We start from the raw sequence: 19,163 nt of genomic DNA, 5'->3' as shown, positions 1-19,163 counted from the left end.
CAGCACACAACACACAGAGCCCCCTGACCCCACCGCTTAGGGGCCAGACATGGTGGCCACTTCTGGGAGCAGGGCGGAGCCAAGGCAGGCAGGGAGCCTGCCTTAGCCCACTGCACCGCCAACTGTGAGCCGCCTAAGGTAAGCACTGCCCAGCCAGAGCCCACACCTCGAACCCACCTGCCCCAGGTCGGAACTTCCTCTCACACCCTAACTCCCTCCCAGACCCCACATCCCCACCCCAACCCTCTGCCACAACCCTGAGCCCCTCCTGCACCCAAGCTCCCTCCCAGAGCCTGCACCCCAAACCTCCTCCCACACCCCAATCCTCCTGCCCCAGCCCTGAGCCTGCTCCCACACTCCAGACCCCTCAGCCCCATTCCAGAGCCCCTCATTTCTGGCCCCACCCCAGAGCCTAGGGGAAGTCCCAAGCCTCTGCACACACACACACCCCGGGCTGTGTGGCCCATGACTGATTTTTTTCTGTGGGTCGGTGGCCCCTGATAGAAAAAAGGTTTCCCACCCTGGCCTAAAACATGTCTGGCCCATGATGGATTTAAATTTACTAACTTGGTTATTCTGCCCCATTTGGTGGTTAAATATCATGGTAGTAAAAATAGAAACTAAGGTAAAGTTTTCCATAACAGTTTGTTTTATTTAGCCACTTTTGATTTAAGAAATAACCTAACCCTGGTGGAAGGTAAAAAACTGTTTAGCTGCTATGTAAATGTTTCTAAAAGTAACTCCTCTAAAGCCATAGCATTCATTTTTCTTCCCCTCTAGTGCCTAGATGCTGACCGATGGAATGACATGTTTTGGGTCAGGGGGCTTTACCACCAAGTCGAACAAGTCAATCTACATTCTCCTCAAGACCTAGAAGCTTGTGCTTGAGTTTCCTTTATTGTATTGGTAAGGAACTCATTTTGAGTAATCCAGACTTAACCCTGTTAAAAAGCAAACGCTCCACACCTTTTGCATCATTCTTTAAAAGTGCTTGAGTCTCTACTGGTGTCCCTAGCCTCTCTTTGCCAGAAGCTGGGAATGGGCAACAGGGGATAGATCACTTGAGGATTTCCTGCTCTGTTCATTCCCTCTGGGGCACCTGGCATTGGCCACTGTCAGAAGACAGGATACTGGGCTAGATGGACCTATGGTCTGACCCATTATGGCTGTTCTTATGCACTGACCACAGATAGCTCTTCAATTTGCTTAATCAGAGGTACATTTTGCCACCTGAATAAATTTAAATGTGTTCAGGCCCAGTTCTTTCACAACTTGAGCCCAATTCAGCCCTCAGCTACACCAGTGCCATCCCAGTCAATGGGACTACATAGATGTGAATCGGGACAGAATACAGCTCATTATCCTTAAAAACAGGTTTTAATTTATCTAGATAGCATTATGAAGGGCACATGGAGCTGTACAGGAGATAAAGCGTGCCAAAGAACATGTAACAAGTCTCTGCTGAAAACAGCGTACAATCTAAACTAACACAAGTGGGTACAATGTAGACCCAACAACAGTGGTGCTGGAACAATTTTTATAGTGGGGGTATTGAAGGCAGAAACCGTGTATTTGGGTTGTTATTATTACTTCAAGCAAGGGGATGCAGCAGCACCCCCAGCATCCATAGTTCCAGCACCTATACCAAACAGAGCAGGCCTGATTCTCCTCTTGATTACAGGGGTATAAATCAGGTGCAAATCCAATGAAGTCAGCAGAATTTGACTGATGTAAAGCCAGTGAATCAGGCATAAAGTGGCATGTGGTCATTATAGGAGGAATGCTTCAAGTAGCTGGTGGGATTTCAGAAATATTTTGCAAGAGGGAGCTGGCTGAATCAGTTAGAAAAGTCAAGCGTATGGGATGGAGTACAAAGCACATCAGGATGAGGTGAAGGAAGAAAAGGGAGTGGTCAGCAATGATTTTCACTCAAAGAATTACAAGAGTTAGAACTTCTCATCCTTACCTCCCTACCACAGGTTCTCTAATCAACTAATTCTCTCCCTCCTTTTTATTTTTTTTAAAAATAGGAGAGGGTATTTTCTGGGGACCAGAGAAAGTTTTGAAGCCAAGACTATCAGCATATGGACCTATGATAGAAAGTTCACTGGCTTTAAGATCCAGGGTTCTGAGTTGAACCCATTTCCCCATTCTCATTTCTGCAGATGATTTTTTATGACTTGGGTCATGTTTTTTGGGCCCAAATTTTCATTAATGACCTTTGATTTTGGCCACCTCAGTTTTTGATTAATCAACTTTAGACACCTATGTCCTGATTTTCAGATGCTCACAACTATAACTGTGGCTGAATCAGGAGTGTGGAGAGGAGGAAGGTAGAAAGCCATGTGCCTTTTGTCTCTTGTGCATTCCTACAGCTGGCAGCCACAAAATGGTGTTTGTTTTTCCAACAAAGCTTGTCCACACTGACTTAGTGGGCAGCAAGCCAGGGCATGAACCTGCAGTACACTAACTTGGCTATGCAGGCCCTGCTACTGTGCACTAGAAGTTCCATAGCATGCTTCAACATTCTGCTGTCAAAGCCTACTACAGAACCTTTAGTGCATCGCAGCAGGGTCCACATGGCCAGCTAGTGTGTGGCAGGTTACAGGGCTGTAGCTTTACGCTTTGGCTTGTTGCACAGACTGACTGACCAGGTAGACAAGCCCGAAGTTGTAAGTAGACAGGAAACTGCTGTCCATTTATTCTCCTTCCTCAAACTGTTCCTCATCTCACTGTCATTTGGCAACATCCTCTGCTCACCTTGAGCCAGTGGGTGAGCATGTTCCCAAAAGTGTGGAATAGAGAAGTCCATCTTATTTCACCCAGAACAAGGGGTAAATCATATTAAAGATTGTATTCTGGAGGTGCATTGATACCTGAAAAGCTAACAGGATTTTTAGCTTAGTTTATTCTGGGTTTTTTTAAATCTACATCCATTGCATTTTTTAATGATTACAAAGGTTCTTTCTAAACACTTCATTGGAGGGCACTTAATGTTTATGACTATAAGAGATGAATCTGTATTTTAAAAACAGAAAAATAAAATAATGGAGATTTGTCACAAAAATTAAAGAACTGCTTAAAACCAGCCGCAGGAAGCGGTTTAGCTATTTGAATCCATGCTCACAAACATCAGAGCAATGCAGGAAGGTATTTTGCATTCCACCTCTCAGTTCTCTGGGATATTGCCAGGAAGATTGTGCTAATACACATATAATAGCGATAGCTGTTGCTGCGTAACTGGCTACAGCTCAGATTAGACATGCCCCTGATGGACCTTAATTTACACATGCTTTTTCCCCTCAGATACATCTTCTACTTGTAATATGGTTACATGCAGCTTCTTTTCTGGACATGGATTGCCTCATTTTCTGACGGAGTAGGCTACGCACACTGGCAAACAGGCTGTACCATCTTGTACAGTCCCTCCCCAAGGTCCATGCGAGATGAGCTAGCTCTGAGCCAGTCCCTCCTTACAGCAGTACCTAGACAGCCCTAAGGTTTCCATTGACTTGCTACAACCTCTCTTTGTTGCTCCCATAGCACTGGCTTCTTCCATGTCCATCCTTTCAAACTCACCACTGCCAGTGCAAGAGCTTTCTCCTCTGCAGCTCTTAAAATGGAGAACAGCCTTTCCATAACCCTACACCTCCTCCCCTGCCCCATTGTTCCTCCCACATATGTCTACAACTCCTATTTTCTCTCTTCTCTGCTTATTGATTAACTGTATTGTTTACAACTCTAAAATGATATGCAAGAGTTTTTATGGAAGATACCATAAAAAAAATTTTGTAGTGTTTCCTCATTTAAGATATATTGACCCAGACTACTCTTTGTTGTTACCTGAAATGCATTGTTCTCCACCGTATCGTAGTCCGCAATCCATCACATGACTTAGGCCACGTCTACACAAGGAAATTAAATTAGCTTCACTACATCACTCAGGGGTGTGAGAAATCCAAACGCTTGAGGAGCATAGTTAATCTGACCTGACCCCCAGAGTAGACCACGCTAGGTCAACAAAATAATTCTTCCATTGACCTACCTACCACTTCTTGGGGAGGTGGACTACCTAAGCCAACAGGAGAAGCGCTGCAATGTTGCTGCTGTGCCATAGACAAGCCCTAAAGCTAGAACAAGATCCTGCAGTAAAGGGTAGATATGTTGTGAACAATAGAATTGCAAAATGGTGAAATACATGGCACCTTTCATATAAAATTCTCAGAACAGAAATTTAGAAATACAGTTTTGAGTAAATAGTAGTTACTCTAAAAACAAAATTGCAGTTATTTTTGAACATCGAGTGTTTAAAAGCCAGGAAATTCAGTTAAGTTCTACAAACAATCCAATCTCTTATGCCTCTCTCTACTCCCTTTTACTTGAATCATAAGTACTGAATAAATAAGATATTAACTTTAAAATGTTTTCACATCACAGGTTACACGGACTATAAAAGAAAAGGTAACATTTTCTGTATACAAGTGCCAGTGCATTCTTCAGCCAGTTTGTTTTGCATGGATAGGATAAAGGTGCCTGTTTCTGAAGGATGAGATGCTGGAGCCAATATAGGGAGGATGAGGTAGGGATAGGCCCTAATCAAATACCCCAAGCCCAAACACAGGGTTAGATTGACAGCACAGATAGTTAGAAAGCAGATTTTCCATTCTGTGCAAAATTTTGAGATTTCTCTGGGTGGGGGGGGGGGGGGAGAAGAGGAAGAAATTCTTCTGAATTGGGATTTAAAAAAAGCCAGATTATCAAAATTTTACACAAAACAAAATTCTAAAAACAAAAATTTGGTGTCAATTGAAATGTTTTATTTCAAAAAATTGAAAAATGTTTCGTTTCTATTTCAATCCCTTTATTTTATTTTTCAATATAAAGTTCATTTGAAACAAAAAAATTTTAAAAAACCCTTTTCATTCTGAAGATTTCTAAATGGGTAGTTTTGACATTTTAAAAATTGGAAGAAAAAAACTATTTCACAAAACAGTAGGTTTTGTTGAAGTGGTATTTTCTGGCAGAAAATTGTTTTGACATTTTTTGTCAGCCAGCTCTAATTTGCAGATGAGCCTCTCTCTACAAAGAACAAATGCAAACAGGGCTTTGGAGCTGTGCTCCAGCTCCAGGCAAAAACCTGCAGCTCCACTGCTCTGGAGCTGCCCCGCGCAAACAACCCTAATATTGCAGAATTTCTTATTCACATCAAGGTTTCAAATCCACCAACCTTCAAGATGTTCAGATCTTGTGGTTTGGGTCCAGGCCCTTTTCTCAGAGATACCATGGGATTTACGGTCCACATATGATGAAAAAGATTTGGTTTCTCAGGCTCATAGTGGAAGAAGTAGAAGGGTTGGAATCCAAAGTTCACGAAACTCCCTCCTGATAATGCTAAAGAGAAAAAAAGTGGATAGTTGGAGGAAGCCCAGCTCATTCAAGTATACACCACAAGGAAATCTTTAGAGAGATTACAGTCACTGAGGGTGAAATCTTGGTCCTGCTGAAGTCAATAACAAAGCTCCAAGTGATTTCAACAGAGCTGCAATTTCACCTTAAATCAGTTCATAATATTTTTGACAGCAAAGATTTAATTAAGCACCAGAGACCAATAAGATTTGTTTTTTCTTATAACGAAGTGTTCCGGTGTAACAAGTGTGTGTGTGTATATACATATATATATATATATACATACACACACGGTTTATCATCACCTCTCCTTCTTTCTACTTAACCTATGGTTTTAAGTGAAAGAATTAAATTTGTGCTAATTCTGCTCGTTTCTAACTGTTTTGAGTTACAAATGGGAAGTGGACTGAGCCTGATTGCTCCTTTGAGCAACATGCTATTACATCTAATATAGAGGATTTAGGGAGAACACACTTAGCTCTAAGTAACTTATACAGAAAAAACAGAGAGATGGCAACACCACCCCACATTGAATTTACCCTCAAGAGATAAATCAACATACTTGCTACCATCGTGTTTTTGCAGATGGTTATGACCTACTAAGGCACCAGCACCAAAAACTCTCACCATGTTATCTTTACCTAAAAGAAAATGCCAACATCCTTCAACTGTTCACATATGCAGATAGTTGGCAAATAGTAATGTACTTAGCTTTAGTACCATGGATGGAAGTTCATAATCAGCCTTGTAAAGTTTGTTTTGCCCCTTTCCAGGGGCAAAAACAAACCACATAGTTTTGTTGTTAAATAAACCGGTATTGAACAATTAATTTGGAATGCAAGAAATAAAATTTCCTCCTGCAGCAGAACAGTTCACATTGTCCAGTGGGTAGAACAGAAGACTGAGTTAGGACTTCTAAGTTCTGCTCCCAGCTCTGCTACAGACTCTGGCAAGTCACTTAGGACTTGATTCTGCACCGTTTACGTCACTGGGAGCTTTGTCTTGTATTTCAATGAGCATAAGATCAGTCCCTCAGGGTCAAACTGTCCATTCCCCACAAATAGCGACCTGACGGGGGTAATGACGCCAGTAAATACAGAGGTGAATCTTGTACAGTGTCTTGAAAAGCTGCCTATGGGGGAACTGTTTTGTTGGGCTTTAGGGGGAGGATGCAGCCTCACAACCCCCATATATCCAGGGTGGGGAAGTGGGGACAATCTGTCTATCTACGGCATCTATCAAACTCCTATCTAAGCACTGAGCCAAGGAGAAGAGACCCCTAGCTGGGCTCTCCATGCAGGTCTTTTACCCGCCACCACTAGTGCTGCTTTCTTCAGAGTGCATGACTCCTGCAGGAGCCATTCTGCCATAGAGGCATCACTCCACACTTGTGCAAAGCTTCCCTATGGGTTCTGAAAACACAGCATAAAAAAAATAAATTATTTCTGTTTTTATAACTAGAGAAAGTAGGACACACAACTATAACAGAGAAAGATGCAGTGGGAGCAGAGGGCAAGTGTGACAGGCCTTAAGTCAGCCAGGATTCCTCCATGATTTATGTTACAAGCGAGAGCACTAACACTAGATCCCCACACTACAGAGCTGGAGTGTGATGGTCACTGAACACGGACTTTTGCCAATGAATTATAGTTATAGAAACACCTACAAGAAATGGGTAAAATGCACAGGTGCTCTATAGCTCTTCACATTTCTCATTTTTTTTAAATATAAGGTGGAGTTGTCTAACTGCCTCCCACTGGTTTGCAATAGAAGCTACTTAGGGACACTGGTTCAAAGTTTTTCAAACAATTTTCTTTGTTTTCCATGGGGGGGAGGGCGGGAAGAAGAGTGACTTTCCTTTTCCCTGTCAACATATTTATTTCCTTTTGCTTTTCTGTGTTACACAGTAAAGTACAACTCTGGTCCCAAAAATAACCATGTAAAAATGGCACCTCTATTCAAACACCCCTGCTCCCTGTGTGTTTGAGTCAGAGCTGCTCACTTAACTGTCATAAATGGAGAGATGGTGGATTGTCTCCTCACACCAACAAAATGGCCAGCTATGGTCTAATGACAGACTCTTTGGTGACTGTATAAAGGGCAGAGTGTATCACCAGTTAGCCTCTGGTTGGTTTTGCAGTGTGGGAAGGGCTATTGTTAGTTCAATGCAGATGTGGCGCATTCACCTGCTTTGGAGTCAAGGTAGATCTCGGCAGCACTGCTCAGCCATTGTGGCCATCTGTGGAGGGGTGGGATAGGACTGTAATGCCCTTGGTAGCCATCTATTCTTCCTACCCCTTTCATTGGATTTGCATGGAGGATATTTGAAAAGCAAATCTAAAATTAACACTTCTGTACTAGACTATGGGTATGGCTACACTACAACAGCGACTGCAGCTGTGCTGTGGTAGCACAGAGGCTTCCTACAGCAATGGAAGGTGTTTCCCCCACCCAATCCCCCCTCCATCTCTGTTGTAAATGCACTTCTCCAAGAGATGGTAGCGAAACTGACAGAAGAATTCTTCCATCAACCAAGCTGCATCTACAGTGGGGGTTAGGTCAACCTAACTAGGTCACACAGGGTGTGAAATTTTCTACAACCCTGAATGATGTAGCTAGGTTGACCTAGATTTTAGGTGTAGGCCCGGCCTACAAGAAGCCAGAAATGGGACCAATGGATACACTCTTCACTGTAATCACAAAGAGGCTACAGCTCTAACATGAAGGAGCAAAGGCACAAAGCTAATTTTGGACATTCCAGCCATCTTCACTTCAGCCACTTCAGCCTCCCTGTGCAAAACTCTTCTGCTGTGGTTTGCAGCAGTTGTGAGTAAAAATGGGGGGTTGTGGGTGTCTGTTTTCATTCACAACCCTAATCACAGGGAAAGCAAATCTAAGAGCAAGATGTCCCCAAAGCCATTGAGTTTTCATAGTTTCAGAAGGAAGCCATGTGGCACTCAGCCGATTTGCATTCCTGCCACCTGAAGTCACAAATCCAAAGCACCCTACATCCAGTACAGGTTCACCCAACCTCAAGCTCATCAAAAGGTTTACAAACCTTGGCAAGCCTTGCAAACCTGGCTCACTTTGCAGGGTTGTAACAGAAGGCAGTCCAGGCACATTTCACCTAGTTTCAAGGTTGATTATTTCATCAGTGCGCACCACAAGGTCAGATGAGAAAGTTTGATTCTGAGGAAAGATCCTAGTATTTTTATTCTGAGACAGAGACACAGACCTATCATATTTTTAGATTGTGAGATTTTACAAGTTGCCTTAAGAGAAGTTATGGGATGGGTGCTTCTCTCTAGTAAAGAGACTGTGAAAGGGGAACTTATGTACATATGAGAAGATACAGAAACTACACTATTCACAGTAACTGACTACAACTAGACTAAGAGCCTTTTTAAACATTAGCAAGGTGCTGCGCTGTGCTTCCATTTTTTGGAATGAATGCATTTATTTGGAATATAAGATAGTGAGGAATCAGAGAGATGGAACTGACAAGTAGCAAAAGAGATCAGTGGGTGTGGCTTATTCAGCTTCTCACTCTTCACTAAAGGAATCTTTCACAGCCAGGTTTTACATCACTGCAGAATGAGGGTGAAAAAGTTCCCATTGTAGATGCTTAAAATTACGTCTAACCTGTAATTAAATGCAGAACTTCAGGGTTCAATTTCACTGCCAATTCTATGGTATTCATAGGTACAGAAGTTAACTCTTCTTCTTCTTTGCCATTCCCCTGTTCAGGGTTAGCAACTTTTATAGCCTTCTTCTAAAACTCGAGTGTACTCCAGGCTGCCATGTAGACTGATCTCTCTGAGGTTCACTGATATTTGGTCCCTGTACCAAGTCTTTGGGATCCCCTGGGTCATCTTCCATCCATGCTCACTGAAAGCCATCCTATTGATATAACTCCAGTCTCTGCTGGACACACCCATTCCAATGTAGCCTACCTTCCCTCAACTTGTTTTCATTTGGAGCAACCTCTATTAGGCCCCTTACAATCTCATTTAATTTCCTATCGTGGAGCGTCCAACCATTTGACAATCTCAACAACTTCATTTCTGTGGTAGAGAGCATACTGATCTCCTTTCTTGTTGCTAGCCTCTGATCTGTACGTTACAAAGGGTTGAATTACAGTTTTATACACCTCTATCTTTTAACTTTATCGGCATCTTTTTGTCACAGAGAACTGGGGTTAGGTCCCACCATTTGTGCCAGGCTGCTTTAGTACCATGCCAGGCATCACTCAGGAGGGTACCATCACCACCAATCACTGGTCCTTGGTAATTAAATTCCTTTACTGCAAGCTCTCAGAAATTAACAAAAAAACAGCTAAATTTAAATCTTATAAAAATATTTTCACTGTATCCAATCTTGAGGTTATTCAGAAAGTTGAGTAAAGGCCTAAAGCAGTGGAAATATTGTTTCTGCTATGAGGAGGACTGAAGAACCCACAAAGGAGGGACTACCCATATTCTCAGCATACTGCAGAACTTACTTCCATGGTGGATCACAGCAGATAAACGTGGAAGGAAAGACAGTAAATGTGATCCACACAAAAGGAGCATGTGGTCGGTGGGTGCACACTACTTACATCCATATAATCAAAACCACATGCAGGGGAGAACAGTGAGCCATGTGCCCCATAGCCAGCGGTAGTAGCCATGGACCAGTTATACAAGTGCTAAAGCTCGCGAAGGCTGAAGATTACTTTCCTCAGTTCCTGCTGTGAGCACAGTTCAACCCAGCTTGCTGACTGAGGATCAGGCCCTGTGTTTGATCATTTTAGGGGGGAGGGGAGGCTTGATAAGCACTGTTGGTAGTTTGTCTTTACCATACAGCAAATGCAAGTGTTTATTGCTTATGTGAGGCTCACATTCAAAGAAATAAAATAATTCACATTAAGTATGCTATGTGTTCAGAAGGTAACATGGCTTTTAGCAATATTGGCTCTGTGTAAAAGAAATCCCAGGGAGCTCTTAGCAGTTGCCTTGTTAGATTATTGAAAGGGAAATGAAAAAAAGTCTTCCCTCTGCTTTGACTCTATACCAAGTTCATCATCCAGATACTGCCATCATCATGACAGAGCAACAAACAAAAAAAACCTTGTACATGGGAAAAGTCTCCATGTGCTAACTCAGGGCCAGCCCTTGGAGTCCTAAACCCCCAGCCTCTCCTGCACAAACACCCCTGATCTGGGTGATTGATACAAATTGATGAGTTAAGATTTCCTTTTTTAGGAAAAAAGTCAGTTTCTGTCTCAAAGACAAGGTGGGTGAGGCAATTTTTTTTACTGGACCAACTTCTGTTGGCGAGAGAGACACGCTTTCAAGCTTACACGGAGCCAGACCTGAAGCAGAGCTCTCTGTATGCCAAAAAGCTTGTCCCTCTCACCAACAGAAGTTGGCCCAATGAAAAATATTACCTCACCCATCTTGTCTCTACTATCCTGGGACCAACATGGCTACAGCAACACTGCATATAATTTCTGTCTGGACATTTCTATTGCCCTATCTGCCTAGCAACCGGCAGCCTTTCTGCTGCAAAACGTGTATACTACTTGCTAATGCTGGAAGTTTGCCAGTGTAGTGATTTTTCCCTTAAGATAATGGATTATTTTTGCTGCCCCCTCTGGGATTCATGACATGCAAGACAACAGATCCATTGATTTGGGGGAAGGAAGTGCAGGGGGAAGCTAATTGGTATTTTAATAGAAGCTTCTGGGTAGGAAAGGTAGTTTGGTCCAGGGAATAAGACATTGGACTGAGCCTGCTTTTTCATTCTCAGTTCTCCCATTAACTCCCTCAATAACCAAGGACAATAAGCTTCTCTGTCTTAATTTCTCTACCTGTAAAATGGGGATAATAAGATTGTAAAGTGCTTTGAGAGCTACACATGAGGAGTGCTATATGAGTGGCAAGGTATTATAAGTGCTTCTTACCTTGCAGTGAAGTAATAAATCTACAGAACAAAATATGGTTCTGTTATGACAAAAGAATTGCCATCCCGGATCAGATCAATGGTCCATCAAGTTTAGTCTCTGACTGCAACCAGTATCACGTGTTTAGGTACAATAATCCTTGCAGCAGGCAATTGGAATAATCTACATGTAGGGAAAATTCCTTCCTAAACTCCATCAATTATCCCCTGAAGCATGAGGATTTATATCCCTTTTGTTTTTAATCCTACCTAATAGAATTCTTGATTTCCCAGTTATCCTTATAAATATTTAACCCTTTTTTGAATCCTGATAAACTCAATTTACCATCTCTTCACAATTTTCATTCCATAAATCTATATGTAAATACATTCCTAGAAACATAACAAAAACAAATGTTAAATAATATCAAGGGGCTAGTTTTCAGTACCATGTGTGGCAAATTATTAATTGGAGTTACACTTAAAAATCCACTATGTGTTTCATGGCAAATGTAGCAAGCCTGATCACCGATGTATTATGATGCAAGTTCCCTTTAAAATCATGCGTTCCCTTAAACATCAGTGAGTTATACAGAGCCAAGATTCAGAATGTAGAAGCCATGCACCAAACTTTACAAAAGTAATCTTGGGTATGTTTTGAACAAGTATAGGCTGGCTTAATGTCTGTGATTGTATCTCATTAAGCACTGTTTATATATTATCCAACTTCTCAGCACAATTTTATAACCTGGCAGGACACAGATGGAATTCTGTTCCCTGTCAGACCAGTAACTCAGCAATTTCATGGAGAGTAACATACGAGCCTGACATGGAATTCAGCAAGAGACCCAACATTCACATGTTTCACCTTAGAGACTAACCAATTTATTTGAGCATGAGCTTTCGTGGAAAGCAGAAAAAATGTCTCCTGCAACCCCTCTCAGTGGCCCCTTGACAGGAAGGCAATGCACAGCTGAAGTTTCCTGCTTGCCACAGTTCTGTTGGAAGCTGCATAGAGGCCAGGAGACACAGCATTAGCTGATCAGATTAACTTTCCTTGCTACAGAAGTTGAATAAGAAAGATTGGTTTGTAAAGGGTAAGCGCAGATCTGTCCCTCACTGTGACAATGAAAGGACATTGGTAATGTAATGAGATTTAGCATGTCTATGTTTAGCATGTAACTAGCAAAGGAAGCTGCTTGGACAGTGGGGTTTAACACCCGACTTGAGCTGAGCTAATAGCTATTTTTTCAAGTTGGGGGATGAATCGAAAAATCTGAAGAAAAAAAAATCAGTTACATTTTAATCAAAGTTTGGGGAGGAGGATTCAGTTTCCTGCCCAAAAACAAACAAAAACCCCCCCTGAAAAATAATCATTTTGGGTCAAACAAAAACATTACATTTCCCCCCCCCCCATGTTTTTCATTATGTTTTGGGTGGGTTTTTTGCCATTTGTTTTTAATTAGCTAAATTTTAAAACAAAAGTCAAAATATTTTTATTTTGAGAAGGACAAAACAACATTTTTTTTCAAAATGGCCAAAATGAACCATTCTGATTGAACTTGCAGGAAAAAAAAAAAACCACCAGTCATAATTTTGTCCTCCCCCCACACCTCAAAAATGCATTTTCTGGAAGATTTATTTTTCACCCAAAGAAAAAAAATTCACACAAACTTACAGCTGTGAAAAAAACAGATTTTCCCCCAAGGCATTAATATGATGAAGGAATCATACAATTACACAAACACAGATATATTCTGATTAAAATAAAATATCCATAGAAGATACAGCAGCTTTCCAAAGGGAAAACAAGAAGCTTTGGAGTTATGCTGTCTCATGCTCAATCTTTGATCTATAGCTTGTTGGGTGATCTAACAGGGTCAGCTGCCTCCTGAGTCCATCCCTATTGCCAGGAGTGGCTCTGCAGCACCCTGCCTTGGTTTCCCCTATTAAGGATTCTAAGTAAATTCCATTAGTCCAGAGTCTTTAACACATTCCCCCTTCTGGCTTTAATTAGTAGAATTCAAAACAAACTCAGTCCTGGTGAGTCCTCCCCTTTTTGGTTCTTCCCTGCTTTGACAAGTGACTACCAGCCATACCTGATAGGAGTCTCTTGGTCTCTAAAGCAACTGACTCTTCTGAAGCCTGCAGGCACCTCCTAACCCTCTGTAGCTTCACTCTGCCGCAGCTTCCTCCTCCTGTTTCTCTCTGGCTCTTTATAGAGACCAGCTGCCCTCTCAGGTCCACTGGGAGGCTGTTAATTAGACGCAGATGGCCTGGCACAATTCCCTTTCAAAGGGCCCAGTCTACCCTTGTTGTCAGGGCCATCAGAACTACAGGTAGGGAAAATAAGCTCAGGGTCCTTGGGAGTAGCAGGGTGTTTCAGGCCTGCTCCTCCTACTTCCAGTGGGGAAACTCTCTAGTGTACTGCTATGAACACAACTTTGTCCTCCAAACCATCATCGAAACGGCCAGAAGGGCAAGGAGGCAGTGCACGGTAGCATGGCTCGACCTGGCTAATGCCTTTGGGTCCATGCCCCACCACCACATCTTTGCCAGGAGTTTGCACGCTCCAGGAGTTTGGGATGCCAGAGAACTTCCTCCATGTACGAGGTTGTACGAGGGATGCAGCACCACCATTCGCTCGGTCGAAGGGGAGACCACCGAGATCCCAATCGGGAGCAGAGTTAAGCAGGGCTGTCCCCTCAGCCCCATCATCTTTAACCTCGCCATGGAGCTGTTGCTGTGAGCTATCTCCAATGGTACAGATGGCTTCAACCTCCACGGTGAGAGAGCGAGTGTCCTGGCTTACGTGGATGACTTGGTCCTGACAACGGACAACCCAGAGAACCTCCAACGTATGCTAGATGCCACCAGTCGAGCTGCAGATCGGATGGGGCTCCGCTTCAATGCAAAGAAGTGTGCATCTCTCCACACTGACGGCAGCAAAAGGGACTTGGTGCAGATGACAGGGTTCCAGATCCAAGGCGAGCCCGTCATCCCCCTGGCAGAGGGGCAGGCCTACCGGCACCTCGGCACACCGACGGGTTTCCGTGTCCGGCAGACACCCGAGGACACCATCCAGGAGATCTTGCAGGATGCCGCCAAGATCAACACCTCCCTGCTAGCACCATGGCAGAAGATAAACGCGCTGAACACCTTCATGATCCCCTGCATCTAGTTCGTCCTAAGGGGATCCGTCGTAGCGAAGGTACCCGTCAACAAGGCAGACAAGATCATCTGGCAGCTGGTGAAGAAGTGGCTGTTCCTTCCCCAGAGAGCCAGCAATGAGCTGGTCTATATCGCCCACAGGCATGGCGGTGCCAATGTCCCCCGCATGGGTGACCTGTGTGACATCGCGGTGATCACCCACGCCTTCCGCCTGCTGACGTGTCCCGATGCCATGGTAAGGAATATCGCAGCAAATGCCCTCCATAACGCAACAAAGAAGCAGATCGGCAGAGCCCCCTCCAACCAAGACACCGCCAGCTTCCCGAGCAGTTCCCTGGATGGCGAATTCGGACGGGACGGGTGCGACATCGCTTCACTGTGGTCCCGCGCTCGCAATGCCACGCGTCGCCTGGGGAAGCGCATCGGCTGCCGCTGGGAGTGGTGCGAGGAGCGCCAGGAGCTGGGAGTCCTGGTGCCACAAATCAGGTCTGAGGACAACACCATTGTCACCCCAAGAGCCAGGGGCATGCTGGAGAGGACCCTGATTCAGCCATCCACTCGCTGTACATGGAAGCCCTGAAGCGTAAACCGGACCAGGGTAAAGCCTTCAAACTGACCAGCAAGTGGGACGCCAGCAACCACTTCCTCGCCGGGGGCGGCTTCACCCATTTCGCCGACTGGCAGTTCATCCACCGCACCTGGCTCAACTGCGTCCTGCTCAATGGAGCCATCTGCCATGGGAACCAAGACAAGCATTGCAGGAAGTGCGACTACTCCAATGAGACCCTGCCCCATGTCCTATGCAGCTGCAAGCCCCACTCCAGAGCCATCCCACAACGCCCTCCAGAACCACCTAGTGAAAGCCATCGCACCGCGCCTGGGGGAGGTCACCGTGAACTGCGCCATCCCCGGTACTGACAGCAGTTGCGACCTGACATGGTAGTCACCGACGAGGCCCAGAAAAAGATCATCCTCGTCGACATCACGGTCTCTTTCGAGAACAAGACCCCGGCCTTCTGAAAAGCCCGAGCTCGGACGCTGGAAAAATACGCCCCTCTGGCCGACACCCTGAGAGCCAAGGGCCACGAGGTGCAGATGGATGCGCTGATCATCGGAGCCCTGGGCGCTTGGGACACCTGCAATGAGCGTGTGCTGCGGACCTGTGGGATCGGTCGACGCTACGCACGGCTCATATAGCGCCTCATGGTCTCAGACACCATCCGATGGTCCAGGGACATCTACATCGAACACATCACCGGTCACCGACAGTACCAGGAGGTGTGAGCCGGTACGACATCGTGCATCAACTATGGGAAAGGGACTGAGAGGCTTTTCCCATTGGACCATATGAACTGAAACCATAAACTCACTGAACATTAAATCCCACCAAATGAGGGTAGATCCATCCCCATCATCGTATCCACTCATTATACTCCACACCTGAACATAGCCATTATATGGACAACATACCCCCATATCTCAATGTCTGTACTTTGACTGGTTAAACTTTTACCCCCATTCGGGGAGATTGCAGATTATGTATTCCTTACGCCACCTGTTCCTAAACCGAGTTTCACACCCCTTGATAATCTGTACCTTATTCCCTGATAACCAGAAACTTCTGTGCCTAAACTCTGTACTGTTTTCTTTTTACTTCAACATTATCTTAATAAAATTATTATGAAGGAAGGCAATTTAGCAGAGAATCTTTTCAAGTCAGTGGTATGCCATTCGCTGCCCTGCCTGGCAGTAGAGTGCACCAGGGAATCAAGTGACAAGAGTGATGTCACTACTTCACAAGCATCAGTCAACAACTGAGTGACATCCCTGTGACAATACTTTACAACATTTAGAATAGCAGATCCAGGACACACTTGATCTTTGACAGCCAAGCATCTTCAAACAAGGGAATATGGATTGAAGATATCCCTTTCCACAGAATAGGGCAGAAAGCATTCCCCTCAGGTGACTCTAATTTATGCTAGGGACAGGTCAGACAGGCCCTCAGCCAAATCCACACAGGCAAAAAAAAAAAAAAAAAAAAAAGTGTCATAAAGCCTCCCACCGAAAGACACTGCACAGAACTGAAGGCTACAATTTTGTAAAATTGTGATGGAGGAAGGATAAGAAAAGATATGGGAGAGAGAAATTAGAGAGCACCTGTTTATCAGACAGAGTGGGCCACACATTGTGGGCCAGATTGTGATGTGTTGTGTGGGTGGGAGGAGGATAAAGACACCTCCCTAGCACAACAACAAGGACCTCTCTGCACCTGTAGAATGGAGAGACTGCTCACTCCTCTGCCCTGGGGATCAAATTGCTGAAGGGAGGCTGAGAGGACATGGCTAGAGCTGGTCAGGAGTTTTCCAATGAATCAGTTTTCATCAAAAAATATCAATTTGTCAAATACTGGATGTTTCTGTGAAATATCTCTTTTGATGGATTTTCCCTGAGACACAGGCAGGTTTCCTGCCATCTCGTCTGGTGGGCTCTGAGGAGCCAGGCTTCTGGGGTCCCTGGCTCCAAGGCAGCCCCAACACACAGACTACTTCAGAGTCCAAGGCCCCAGGACTTTCAAACTCCCTGTCACAGAGTGACAGCCTCCCAGCCCTGCCTTTATCAGGAACTCAGCTAGAAAGTTGGCAATTCTGACTTTTAATCAGCTCTGGGCATGGAACCATAATACCAACCCCAATGGAGCAGGGCCAGGCATTGGGGGAAGCAACCAGAACACTCATCCCGTATGCAATAGAGTAGTCCCAGGAAAGATTACACCTGCTATTCCACACATCCACATACAGGGTAGTTGCTCAAATGTTACAAGGCAGCCCTGTCCATGGATGGCTGATAAGCGAGCATGAGGTTTTTTTGTTGTCTTTAAACTGAATGTACTACTACTCAGTCTAGAAAGCCATTTATATTCACCAGACTTAGGGTTTGGAATATGCTCTACTTATTTAAATATCCTCTGCCAACTATAGAGAAATTAAAATGAAGCCGGCTTCTGGCACTCCGGTGCTTAGATTCATTCTCTCTCTGAAGCAGTAAGAATATTATTTCAGAATGTCATTTTTGGCAAAGTTTCAAAGCTGATCAGTGCCAGGCTTTAAAGAAAAAAATAATCACATATATAATTAAAATTCTCCCTTCCAAGCCTGGTGTAAGCTATAGTGTCAGGGATATTGTGTTGGAATGCACAGATTCCATTCCTACCAAACAAGTGGGCATTTGCAGGTAGGCAGAGTGGTGCTTGTTTGACTAAAGACAGAATAAACCCGAAACTTAATTCCTTTTCCCAGATCTATGATGATAAAAAGATAAAAAATAAAACCAGACCTTTTAAAATGTTTGGAAAGATTCAGATAAGAGGCCTATTTGCCCACCCACCAACAAATCCCTCCATTTCAAACACCTGGAAGAAATTTTCCCTTCTCTGCACAGTAATGACCATTCCTCATCCTCTCAATTCATTTCCTTACATGACCAGCATATCCACAATGTGCCATCACACCCCACAGTTTACAGGACCCCATATACTCCATGAACCCCCTCACCCCCTTGCATTTTTTTTTTTATCCTGGAAGGTCTTCATGTGGACTCAGGTCCTGCAGCATGTCTGCTAGCACCCCAGACAAAAGTGCCATAGGGTGCTGAAACTGACTACTGAAGGAGAGTGGGGACCTAGAAGACAAACAGCTGAATTGCCAGGAATTTTACGGTTGGAAGAGTCTGAGAGGAAGGGAAGGGGTGCAGCATAAGGGGAGAGGAGGGTCAAGAAATCGGATAGGCAGATATAAGACACTACGGAGGGATCACAAAAAGGGAGCCAAGCCAAAGAAGCCTATTAAGAGACTGAGGAACCTTACAAGAAAGACAATGACTCTATTGAAGGGTTGACAAGAAGGGTGAGGGGCTGAAATATGATATTATTCCTGGAAGGGGCCTATTGAGGACCAGGGAGTTGATAGATGAAACCTCAACACTTTGGATCAGACTTGGAGAAACATCCGCATCTGGGGACTTATCGCAAGTGAATTAAGTCACAGAATTCATTGAGATTCATCTCTCACAATAGGTCTCTCACAATAGGTCGTACTGGTGTGTGGATAACAATAGAGTGTTTTACCTTCTATGGTGCAGCCATTTTTTGTGTCATTCCTGTAAATAATCACTTCCAAAACTCAGTGCTTCCAGGAATTAAATTACAGAGCCAGAATTGCTGATTTGTTGACACCACACTCTTGTCCAGAAATACTTCCCTTTTCAGGAATACAAATTTTAGTGGATGGACACTGTAGCTGCAGTATTCATCTCCAATAGCTTTTCATCGGCATAAACTTCAGAGATTTTGGTTCACAAGGCTATATATTCCAGAGTTACTTTCACACTCGCTCACTACTTGTAGTCTGTTAAGATTCAGACAGCCATTTACTGCAGGTATTAAAGTGACTATTGATTCATGTGTGCTCGGTGAGGCTTTGAGATAATATTAATAGCATGACATGCGGGGTATCTTAAAAGTTCTATCTTATGGCTCTCTTGGTTATTATAAAGAAAATTTTGATTTCATTGGCTTTTGATATGCAGAGCACTTTTTATTTTTCTTCCATAAGTGTTTCCATGCACCTAAAATTTTAATTACATTTCTTTGAAGGATTCTGCTA

The 19,163-nt window shown here is 43.9% G+C and overlaps 1 long non-coding RNA gene across 1 annotated transcript in view; it reads right to left on the bottom strand.

Moving 5' to 3' along the window:
• LOC125642939 (uncharacterized) overlaps window positions 1-19,163 on the bottom strand; it is a 421,578-nt gene that overhangs the window by 223,634 nt on the left and 178,781 nt on the right. Inside the window, exon 5 of the long non-coding RNA XR_007358534.2 lies at window positions 5,228-5,391. This is a non-coding gene — a long non-coding RNA (uncharacterized LOC125642939). The remainder of the gene's footprint in view (window positions 1-5,227; window positions 5,392-19,163) is intronic.

The sequence above is a fragment of the Caretta caretta genome, chromosome 9, assembly GCF_965140235.1.
Source record: "Caretta caretta isolate rCarCar2 chromosome 9, rCarCar1.hap1, whole genome shotgun sequence".
Lineage (NCBI taxonomy): Eukaryota > Metazoa > Chordata > Testudines > Cheloniidae > Caretta > Caretta caretta.
Note: the sequence above shows the minus strand (reverse complement) of the source record. Positions and strands in the feature narration are given on the sequence as shown.